Below are 10,849 nucleotides of genomic sequence, written 5' to 3' on the forward strand. Positions count from 1 at the left end.
ACTCGGGGTTACAAATAGTTTTTCTACAACCAAAAGGCAATATGAGTTCTTTTCACTTTATGACATCATTCATTTAGACTGCCTACCCAGGAATCCTTCCCGGGTAGACAATTGGGAGCTTAATAGGTACTTAGTAAATGGAAACTGAGAACAACATATTGTGTATATTCTAAAAGTATTTTCAAATGAGAAGGGATAGAACATTATCTTGTGACTTCAGGGTTGCGAAAAGGTTCCTTATCATGTTCCACGAGTGTCCAGAGGCTATGACACCTTCCACTCAAGCGGACCTAAGGCTAACCATAATAAGCGCTCTCACTAACAACTTATGCATCTTGAACTAATCAAAGGAAGAAACGAGCAAGGTTACCACTATATGTTGTCAAACGCATCCAGTACAAGGCACCCACATCATTCAAGATAGAATTCTTAAAGTCTAACAAACTATTGAGTTTTTATTATAGACTACAGGAATAAAAGTCTCAAGACGATGACGCAAACCCAAACGTCATCATATCCACGTATCCCTTGGCTGACCCAAGCATCTCCTCCACCTTCTGGAATGCAGCCTCATCTGTCTCCCTCGGGAAGTTATGAGGAACCGTCCAGATAATATTCTAAGTCGATCATTTGGGTAATCACAACTACAACGATTAATCAGAATATCACCTCGGTCATCTCAGCACATGTTTGGTGCCCAAGATAAGAACACATGCCTTTCCAACATTCAATATCACAACACAACTTAATAAAAAGTGAGTAATTAACATTATATTACAAATTCTTAAGCAAAAACAGATTTACAACAATTTACATCAAACGGATAAAACTACACAGTGGAAGAAACCTAACAACAACAGGTGGAGCCATATGCCCTTAGGCTCCAACCAAACCTCGCCAATGAGTAGACGACACTAATCTTGCCCACCACCGGCACCGGCGGACATGAAGTAGCCTGAAGCTAACCTTTCCTCGCTTGCCAACCTGAAAGAGCAGCGTGAGTACGAAGGTGACGCAAGACTTAAACCATATAGGACATGTATAAATAGACCGACTCCAAGGTTTATGCTTTGATTTATTTGCAAGAAAAAGCCACAAGGTTAAGTAAATATTCATATGCGTAAGCAACCTAACGTCTATGTGTGAGCACCTATACTTAACCAAAACACATATCAAATCTACCCTATAAACACCAACCTGCATATAAATGTAAAAGGATCCATCTCATGGAACCAAGGATCATCACCAACCATACCCAACATACCCTCCAAACCAAATATCTCACATTTGTAACTCTATGAGCGATGCGGATGGAGCTTGCTCATAAACGAGAGCGTGGCAATTTGAATTGATTTTTCACCCTACAGGGGAGTACTCCGGAACCCACATGATATGAGACCATCACCTACACAACCTGTCAGTTGCAAGTGATGATTCACGTACCAACCGTTCACGTACCCACCCGAACCTTTGTTCCCATGCCTGATGCATGTGGAGGCCATCTAGACCCCATGCGTATGACGTCTTACTGGAGAATCTCATGTGCCTCTACAAAGCCCTTGCTCACACCCTGGGCACATTAGTCAAATGGACGCGGTGACTTACAGTACTTAGCTTACTCGTCCCATATTCGAGTATGTGGTGAGCACGGAAAAATGCTAAAGCTAATGACACCGACAGAAGGTGCTTAAACGATGCAAGCGGTCTATGGCATCCGGGCTCCTCTCCCAACCTACCCCTAGCAGTCCCCGTATCTCGCCTCATTCTCACATCAAATCCAACCCAACATCATAATTATAAATGTCAACAATAGTAAGTAAGCCCTAAGCTCACGAACAACGGCCGCACCGTCGCTCGACTTCTACCCAAGACCTAAGCATTGCTAAGTATTTCGATTAACCGTTATAGTTAGACATCAACAATATAATCCTAGGTTACAAGGAATAGGGATCATCAACAGATTAAAATAGAGGTAATGCAACAATATATGTTCTACCTACATGATCCGACATCGACTCGCTAAACATGCAAACATACATAAAGCATAATTTATCAATTGAGACTCCATTCAATTTGAACAAAATATGCAATATGCTTAGTTGCTTGCCTTGCTGCTCTTCTTCAAATCAACCACAAACAACTTCGCGATAACCCGCTACTCTCCGGTTCAACAATCACAAAAGAAAAGAATACATCGCAATAAGCATATGATGAAATGCCAAAAAATATGCTTTATAATACAACATTTTTTCTAATTAGGAAAATTCATAACAAGACTAGCAAAATTGGTTTCAATAATTTTGGACTTACAAAGAATTAACGGTGAATTACTGAAGCCTTAACCTAATTAATTTATCTTAAAAATTTAATTAATTATTTCATAGCCGGAGATATTTTTAGTGGATAGAGGAGGTCATTATGAAACCAAAAAATTTGGTTTCATAATTGTTGGAGCTACAGATAAGTTATTATGAATTTTATAATTTTCAGCAAAGAAAACAAAAAAAACGCTTGATGAACAGTGAAGTACGGAGTGCCCGGGTGAACTCGAATACTCTGGGTTCTGGACCCTCTAGCACTAGGGTTACCCGGACTCTCCGGATTGTGACCCGGATACTCCAAGTGAGGTCAGAAAAGCTGATTTTCGACGATTCTTTGGTTAATTCGACTTGCATATCGAAATCTATGCCACCTAAACATGTAAAAACACTAATGCCAGGGTTCTAACCCTATCTCGCTCACTTCACAACCACAAAACCCAAGCTCAACCTCATCTAACAATTCTTCTAACTCTAATGCCTCAAGAACACATGGTTGCTTGGTCACTCTTCAATTGCAGCTCATCAACTCCAAAAAAACCATCTAATTCATACATTCTCTCCAAGGGTACCTAAAGGACTTACCCAATGTGCTTTTCCAAGGCTTGTGGCTGTTGATTTGGGAAGAATTCAATGGGAGAAGCTTCAAGAGGAGATGTACAAAGTGCTGAAATTTTCAGAACAAGGCAAGTGACGAAAATGAAATGGGAATCACCCAAAACCTCATGCATGCAAGATATGTTTGGGTGGATAGAAAGCTAAGAACATGGGGAACACCATGGTGTGACATGCATACCTGGATTCCAAGTGCATGAGGGGGATTTTGGGTGGAAAAGAGAGTGTTTGAGAGAGGGAGGAGAGGTCCTGCTTGCTACCTTGCTGTTAGAACGTGAGTGTGGGAGAGAGAAGGTGTGGTGGGGAAGGGGCGAAGGGCTGGTGCTGCTGTCCAAGAGAGGGAGGGGTGTGGACCATCTAGGTGGGTCCCGCACGTCAAAAAGACAAGCCCAAGTTCAGCTGAAAACCTACTTCTTTCTCTCCCATTTCTTTCCCTCTTTTCATTAACCCAAAAAGGTAATCTAGAGCTCTAGAAATTCTACAGATTTTTGTGTTGCAAAATACAAAACGAGTTGAACCATTTTAAAAGGATTCGCTCACGGTGCATAGGCAGAGGTTAACTAAAGTAAAAATCTAATGTCGGGTATTTTTACAACTCGGAGAATTTGCTTAACAACCATTAGAAAAACAAACACCCATCAAATGCTTAGCAATAAAACATGATGCTCATGATGTGATTATGCTTAATGACATGATTAGGGTTTTAGGACGTGACAAACCTCCCCTCTTAAAAGAATCTCGTCCTAAGATTCGGTACGAGTCGGGGAAGAGTTCGGTGAAACAACGACCTTCATGATTTTGTGACAAACTGCACTGTGAGAATTAGAAACTAAAGCAACACTCACATGTTGGAGAAAAACTTGGGATACTCGGCACAAAGCCAATCTTCACGTTCCCACGTTGCTTCATCTTCAGAGTGATTAGTCCATTGAACCTTGAGAAATTTGAATGTGTTGTGTCGCGTCTTCTGCTCGGCATTCATCAAGAATGCAGACTGGATGATCGTGATATGAAAAATCCGGCTGCAAATCTTGATATGCAACTTCAATGACTTCGGTTGGGACTCGAAGGCATTTCTTCAACTGCGAGATGTGGAATGCATTATGCACGACGGAGAGGGATGGAGATAGCTCCAATTGGTATGCCAGCTCACCACGTCAGGCAATAATTCGGAAAGGGCCCACATAAAGAGGAGCCAATTTTTGTTTTATCTGAAAATGTTGCGTTCCTCTGAGAGGAGAGACCTTAAGATAAATAAAGTCTCCAATTTTGAATACAATCTCACGCCGACAAGGATCGGCATAGCTCTTCTGTCGAGACTGAGCCGTGAGGAGGCACTTCCAGATAGTTAGAACACACTCTTCTGCCTCTTTAAGCAAATTCGGGCCTAGGAAAGCCTGCTCGCTAGATTCGGACTAATTTAACAGCGTTCATCATCTTCAGCCATAAAGAGCTTCAAACGGCGACATTTTAATACTCGACTGATAGCTATTGTTGTATGAAAACTCTATGAATGGCAAGCATATGTCCCACCTCTTCCCATATGTGAGAGCACAGGCTCGGAGCATGTCTTCCAGAATTTGATTCACCCTCTCGGTTTGACCATTAGTCTGAGGGTGGTAAGCGATGCTATGAAAGAGCTCGGTTCCCATGGCTTCATGAAGGCTCTTCCAGAAATGAGAAGTCAACTGAGTGCCTCGATCGGAGACGATCTTTTTCATAATTCCATGAAGGCCAACAATTCTAGTGAGGTATAACTCTGCATAGTCCTTAGGACTATATCGAGTCTTCGCTGGAAAAAAATGTGCTAGCTTTGTGAGTAAGTCAACAATGACACAAATCGAGTCATATCCCTTAGAGGTCTTTGGTAGACCGATAATAAAATTCATGCCGATCTCTTCCCACTTCCAGGAAGGTATGAGTAACGGTTGGAGTTTAAGATGTTCGTCCTTCGCTTTCCGACAAACATCACACTCAGCGACGTATCGAGCGATTTCTCGCTTCATGCGAGTCCACCCGAATCTTGGCTTGAGGTCTTGGTACATTTTTGTACTCTCGGGATGAATGGATAACATTGAATCATGAGTTTTGTCTAGTATTTTCTTCCTCAAAGCCTCAACCTTCGGAACCATTAGCTTCTTCCCAAACCACAGAATACCCTGATCATCCTTAAAAAAATAGGCAGCCTTGCCTTCCATCATATCTCGGATTTGGGCCATACCCTTATCATTCTTCTGAGCTTTCCTGATTTGGTCGAGGAGGGTTGACCTTATCTTCAAGTTGGAGAGATAACCCTCTAGAACCATTTCGAGTCCAAGTCTCCGGAAATCATCACAAAGCGTGGAATTCGCAGGCTAGACCATAACACAATTGCACTGAGCCTTCTAGCTTAAGGCATCGGTGATTAGTTCACCTTGCCTGGATGATAATGGAGCTCCAACTCATAGTCCTTAATCAACTCAAGCCATCTCCTTTGCCTCATGTTGAGATCGGATTGAGAATATATTTGAGGCTTTTGTGGTCGGTGTAAATGTTGCACACATTCCTAAGGAGATAGTGATGCCAAATCTTCAGGACGTGAACTACCGCTGCAAGCTCCAGATCATGAGTGGGATAATTCTCTTCATGTGGCTTCAACTAGCATGAAGCATAAGCAACCACGCAATCCTCTTGCATGAGAACACAACCACACCCGATGCGAGAGGCATCACAATAAACATTGAAGCTCTTGTGAATGTCTGGTTGTGCTAAAACTGGCGCTGTTGTAAGATGAGATTTCAGAGTCTGGAAAGCTGCTTCACATGCCTCAGAGTATTCGAACTTGACATTCTTCTTCAATAATTTGGTCATGGGCTTGACGATTTTGGAGAACTTCTCGATGAACCAGCGGTAATAGACCATAAGTCCGAGAAAACTTTGGATGTCTGTGACACTCTGAGGTTGCGCCTAGTTGAGCACATCATGCACCTTACTTGGGTCAACCGCGACACCACCTTCAGAAAGAACGTGTCTGAGGAAAGAGACTTCCTTAAGCCAGAAGGCACACTTGCTGAATTTGGCATAAAGGCGATGCTCTCGAAGTCTCTCAAGAATGACCCGGAGATGATCGACATGTTCTTCTTCGGCCTTGGAGTAAATGAGAATGTCGTCGATGAAAACCACGACAAATCGGTCAAGCTCCTCCATGAAACTATGTTCATCAAATACATGAAGTATGCCGGTGCATTGGTCAGGCCGAAGGACATAACCATAAATTCATACAGTCCATAGCAAGAAGAGAAAGCTGTTTTTTCGGAATATCCACCAGGCAAATCTTTTTTGATGGTAACTTGACCTTAAATCAAATTTGGAGAACACTTGGGCACTGGTCAATTGATTGAATAGAATATAAATCCGAGGAAGTGGATATTTGTTCTTGACGGTGACCGTGTTCAACGGACGATAGTCGACACACACCCGCAAAGACCGATCCTTCTTCTTCACAAAGAGCGCCAGACATCCCCAAGGTGAGGAGCTCGAACGAATGAAACCCTTCGCTGGAAATTCCTGAATTTGCTTCTTTAGCTCTGCCAACTCATTTGGCGGCATCTGATAGGAACACTCGAATATGGAGCGGTTCCAGGCAAAAGCTCGATGGTGAACTCCACTTTCCGATCGGATGGCATTCTGGGTAACTAGTCCGAAAAGACATCCAGGTATTCACACAACATTGGAATATGGGCGAGATACGTGGAGATGGCACCCTCCATGGCATAAAGATGTGGACCACTCTCGCTAAGGCTTAGAGTGACCCGATCACCGAAAGAACTTGCAAGAGAAATGGATCTTGGCGCACATTTGATGACTGCATCATTTTGAGTCAACCAATTCATTCCCAAGATAACATCCAAACTCATCGAGTGAATCACAATCAAATTAGCTTGGAAGGTGATTCCGTTAATGAGAATCCGGGCATGCCGAACTATATCCACCAAGAATATCTTCTTGCCGGGTGTTGTTATGAGGTAGGGAGTAGGCATGACTTGCATGGAAAATGCATGGGTCGTTGCACAACTCTACTTGACAAAGGAATGGGAAGCCCCAGAACAAAGAGCACCATCATCGAATTAGAGTTGACGAACAGTGTGCTTAAGAGCACACAGATCTCCTTTTGGGCATCCTCAATGGTGATGATATTGATATTCCCCTGCTTTAGAGCTGGGGTCTTCCGAGTCTCACTTGGGCTATTTACCACACCATCTTGCTTTGCATGGGGACAAACTTGGGCAAAATGCCCAAACTGGCCGCAATTAAAGCACGGATTCCTTTTACCATGTCTTGAGTTGTTTCTTTGCTTCTGGTTGGCTTCTTGAGACTGAGCAGAATGGGCCAAGCATATAGATTGTGGAGGTGCTACGACCATTACATGATACAATAGTGAATGTGCCACGCCCACATATTGCTCGTTGTCTCCATCAGAAAGTTGTTCCTCCCTCTTGTGGTTCTTCTCATCTTGATGTTTCTTCATCTTGTATTCAACCATAACTTACTCATCATCATGCTAAAATCATCAAAGCTATGTCCGGAGAGTCTCTTTTGCATCTTCGTGGAAAGTCCATCCATAAAGTATTCTTGCTTTCGCTTGTTATTGGAGACAAACTCTGGGGCATATTGAGCCAAATCATTGAACTCCTGCACATAATCCATCATAGACTTGTCTCCTTGCTTTATATTGGGAAACTCCTGCCTCTTGATGTCCCTAACACCCTTAGGGACGTAGGAAGCAAAGAAAGCCGACTAGAATTCTGCCCAAGTGACAGAGTGGCCAGGGGCTTGCATGGCGAGGTAGCCCTGCCACCATGCCCCAGCGGCGCCTTGAAGTTGATGGGTGGCATATCAGACCTTGTCGTGATCATCACACCGCACGAGAGCAAGCTTCTGCTCAATTGTGCGAAGTCAATCATCGGCATCACTAGGGCCTTCGGCGCGGGTGAAAATAGGAGGTTGTGTACGAAGAAACTCAAAGAAACCTCCATGAAGGTTGGCTCCACTTCCTACAGGATGAGCCGTGTTCTGAGTGATGACCTTGAGAAGGTCCAACATCTCCGCCATGGGTGATGGTGGGGGTGGCTCTCCATCAAGGGTATTCGAACAATTCGGAGGGTTTGTACGGGCACTACGGAGGTTTCTCATCCTGTTTGTGATGACAACATGAAAAAGAAGTAAATGGTGAATCTCTGACTTATGAAAATGACATGAGTCAGATCCAAGCAAATGAAGCGCTCTAAGGCATCATATATCAAGGAAAATGCATGTTCAAAGGCATGGTGCAAAATAAGCCACAGAAAAAGAAAGTATGCTCGATCCCTGTCTACGCATTTCTTTCTCAAATGCATCACTCCCCATAAGCATCACAATTATAGACATCACAAGCATTCATATATTAACACACCAATCATCACCCCTTCGCGCGAGGGAATAAAACTGTTCACACAAACGGTGCTCGTGCAACTTGCCGCACAAGCGACGTTTCATACATTGTTGCCAAAGTATTCAATTCTCGTACTATCGCCTTACGAGACACCCCAAGTAATCACCATATGGGTAGACAACCATAACTACCATCATGTGGTGGATGTTCATACGTTATTGTTAATGTATTCACTTCCTGTACCATCACCTTACAGGATATACCAGGTCCCTACGTCACACTGGTTGAGCCCCCGATATTTACCGGCATCAAGATGTGTTCCTTACCTTCTTCGTTGATGCGATATAAAAATAAATGCATCATAATAACAAACCACACAATGCAGAAACAACAACTTAAGCACCATAAACAACCACGTTTTACACTTAGGGGCATAATATAGCAAGTTCATACGTATTAACAAAAGAAGGTACAAGATAACTTTAGTGGGTTGCTTAATGATGTTGACACATTTACTAACTCACGTCTTAAGCATGTTTAGGCTACTTCTATAAACCAAGCTCTGATTCCACGCTGTGAGGAACCGTCCAGATAATATTTTAATTAATCATTAAGTTGATAATTTGGGTAATCACGACTACAATGATTAATCAAAATATCACTCCGGTAGTCCCAGCATGTGTTTTGTGCCCAAGATTGGAACACATGTGTCGAGACCGGTTCAAGGAACAACCAATCTCATCTATGTGCTGAGCACAGAAATCAATCCCAGCACATAGTGACTTCATTGATGATAATCATTACAATATTCATACTTAATTGAATTAACAGTCTTACAAAAGTGACCTTCAAGGGTCGAAGGACCAAATAAACTACAGCAGAACTAAACGAACTACGATAAATCTAATTCTTTATGACTCTCCTACAGGCATCATCAACGTACAAAGCATCTTAGAATGATCCGCCTTCAGCGTACGTTTCGATACCTTCTCCAACTGAGTGTTTAATAATAACAAGAGTAAGCACTTGTTGTACTCAGCAAGTTATGAAGGAATAGTATGCATATGAAGGCTTGACAAGGATAAGGCTATATGGCTCACTTGCATAAATCAGTATTTAAGTAAAAATATTTGAAAAGCAAATATAATTAAGTGGATAACCAACCACCTCAAGATTTCCATCCATCTTGAATTAACCTACTAACCAACACCTCAACCAAAGTTTCCATCCACTAAGGTTGAACCCTCAATCATAATTCCCAACGCTATGATTGACCACTCTCAACTATGATTCCTACCATCACAGTTGACCTGACTAACCAAAACATCCAGTTATAATCATGGTAGGTTTTCAGTGCCGCTCATGACTGTGAGCACAGCTGAATATTCAGTTTTAACTTTGCAGAGGTTGTACTTTACCCACAAGACGTATCATCTCGTTTTGCCAAGCATCTATTAGCCAACGGATAACTCTTACACACTACTAAAGCATGCGCTAGGAATCCACTACAAATCCTTTACAATGCCCCCTCTCAGCATATGTCTACTCGCTAAGGTTTCACTGCCGCATGATTTCACCTCAAGAAAGGAAGCCCCTTCTTGTGCCTTTTGGATCCCAAGACATCGTCCATTCACCGCTCTTCTGTCTGGTCTACACTATACTGAGAGTAAGCAAATTACTTGGCTAGGCCCGTCCCATTCCAGGCTTGTGGTTGTACTATAAACACAGAAAGGTCACCCAACAAACCGGTCCTTAGATTTGAACAAGACTACCACTTTCCAAACCATACATCCCATCATACCACATGCTCAAATTCCTATACCATGTTGCTACAAAAGTTATGCTATCATATGTTATCATTGCTGTATAAGACCATTATCAAGTTCGTAGAGCATTAATCATGATCACCATTCCAAAGCAAGGCTAAGCATCATCTATCCTTCCATAACCCAAAATCATACTAAGGCGACAAGTATGATAAGGGAAAACTAGGGTAAAACCTAGCTCTTGGGATTCCGAACAAATTATTAGCATGCATGTTTATAAAACAAAACATTTAAAAACTAGGATAAAAATGATCAAGAACACAACTTGCCTTCAGTGAACTCTGTTGGGTCTTCAAAACCTTGATCCTGCAGACCTCTTAGTTCCTCCGAAATGTTGGCGTCTACTCACAATATACGCAGAAAAATAACAACACATAAACACCAAGATCCAAAAAGAACCAAGAATCACACAACAAACATCATCATCACAAGATTATACTATTCCAGACAATTCGACGAAAGAATAGGTTAAAACGGAGCTACGATTTACATGTTATGATTTTCCAAAGATTAGAACAGGACTGAAAAGATTATATATAAATTAATTTATGTTGCTAGGAATTTTCTAGGATTTCCAAAGCCATCTATGATTTTTCTGGAATTTTTCTGAAATTTTCTATCATTTACTTGAATTATGAAGCTATTTAAAACCGTTAAACAGAATTAAATAAATCTATAAA

At 42.0% G+C, this 10,849-nt stretch overlaps 1 long non-coding RNA gene across 1 annotated transcript; it reads right to left on the reverse strand.

Moving 5' to 3' along the window:
- Positions 1 to 726: 726 nt before the first annotated feature.
- LOC133904693 (uncharacterized) lies at positions 727 to 3,218 on the reverse strand. The gene is made up of 3 exons (XR_009907493.1): positions 3,115 to 3,218; positions 2,904 to 2,985; positions 727 to 984 (listed from the first exon to the last, which is right to left on the reverse strand). It is a non-coding gene; the product is annotated as an uncharacterized LOC133904693 (long non-coding RNA).
- Between the last annotated feature and the right edge of the window lie 7,631 nt (positions 3,219 to 10,849).

This window comes from Phragmites australis, chromosome 22, assembly GCF_958298935.1.
Source record: "Phragmites australis chromosome 22, lpPhrAust1.1, whole genome shotgun sequence".
Lineage (NCBI taxonomy): Eukaryota > Viridiplantae > Streptophyta > Magnoliopsida > Poales > Poaceae > Phragmites > Phragmites australis.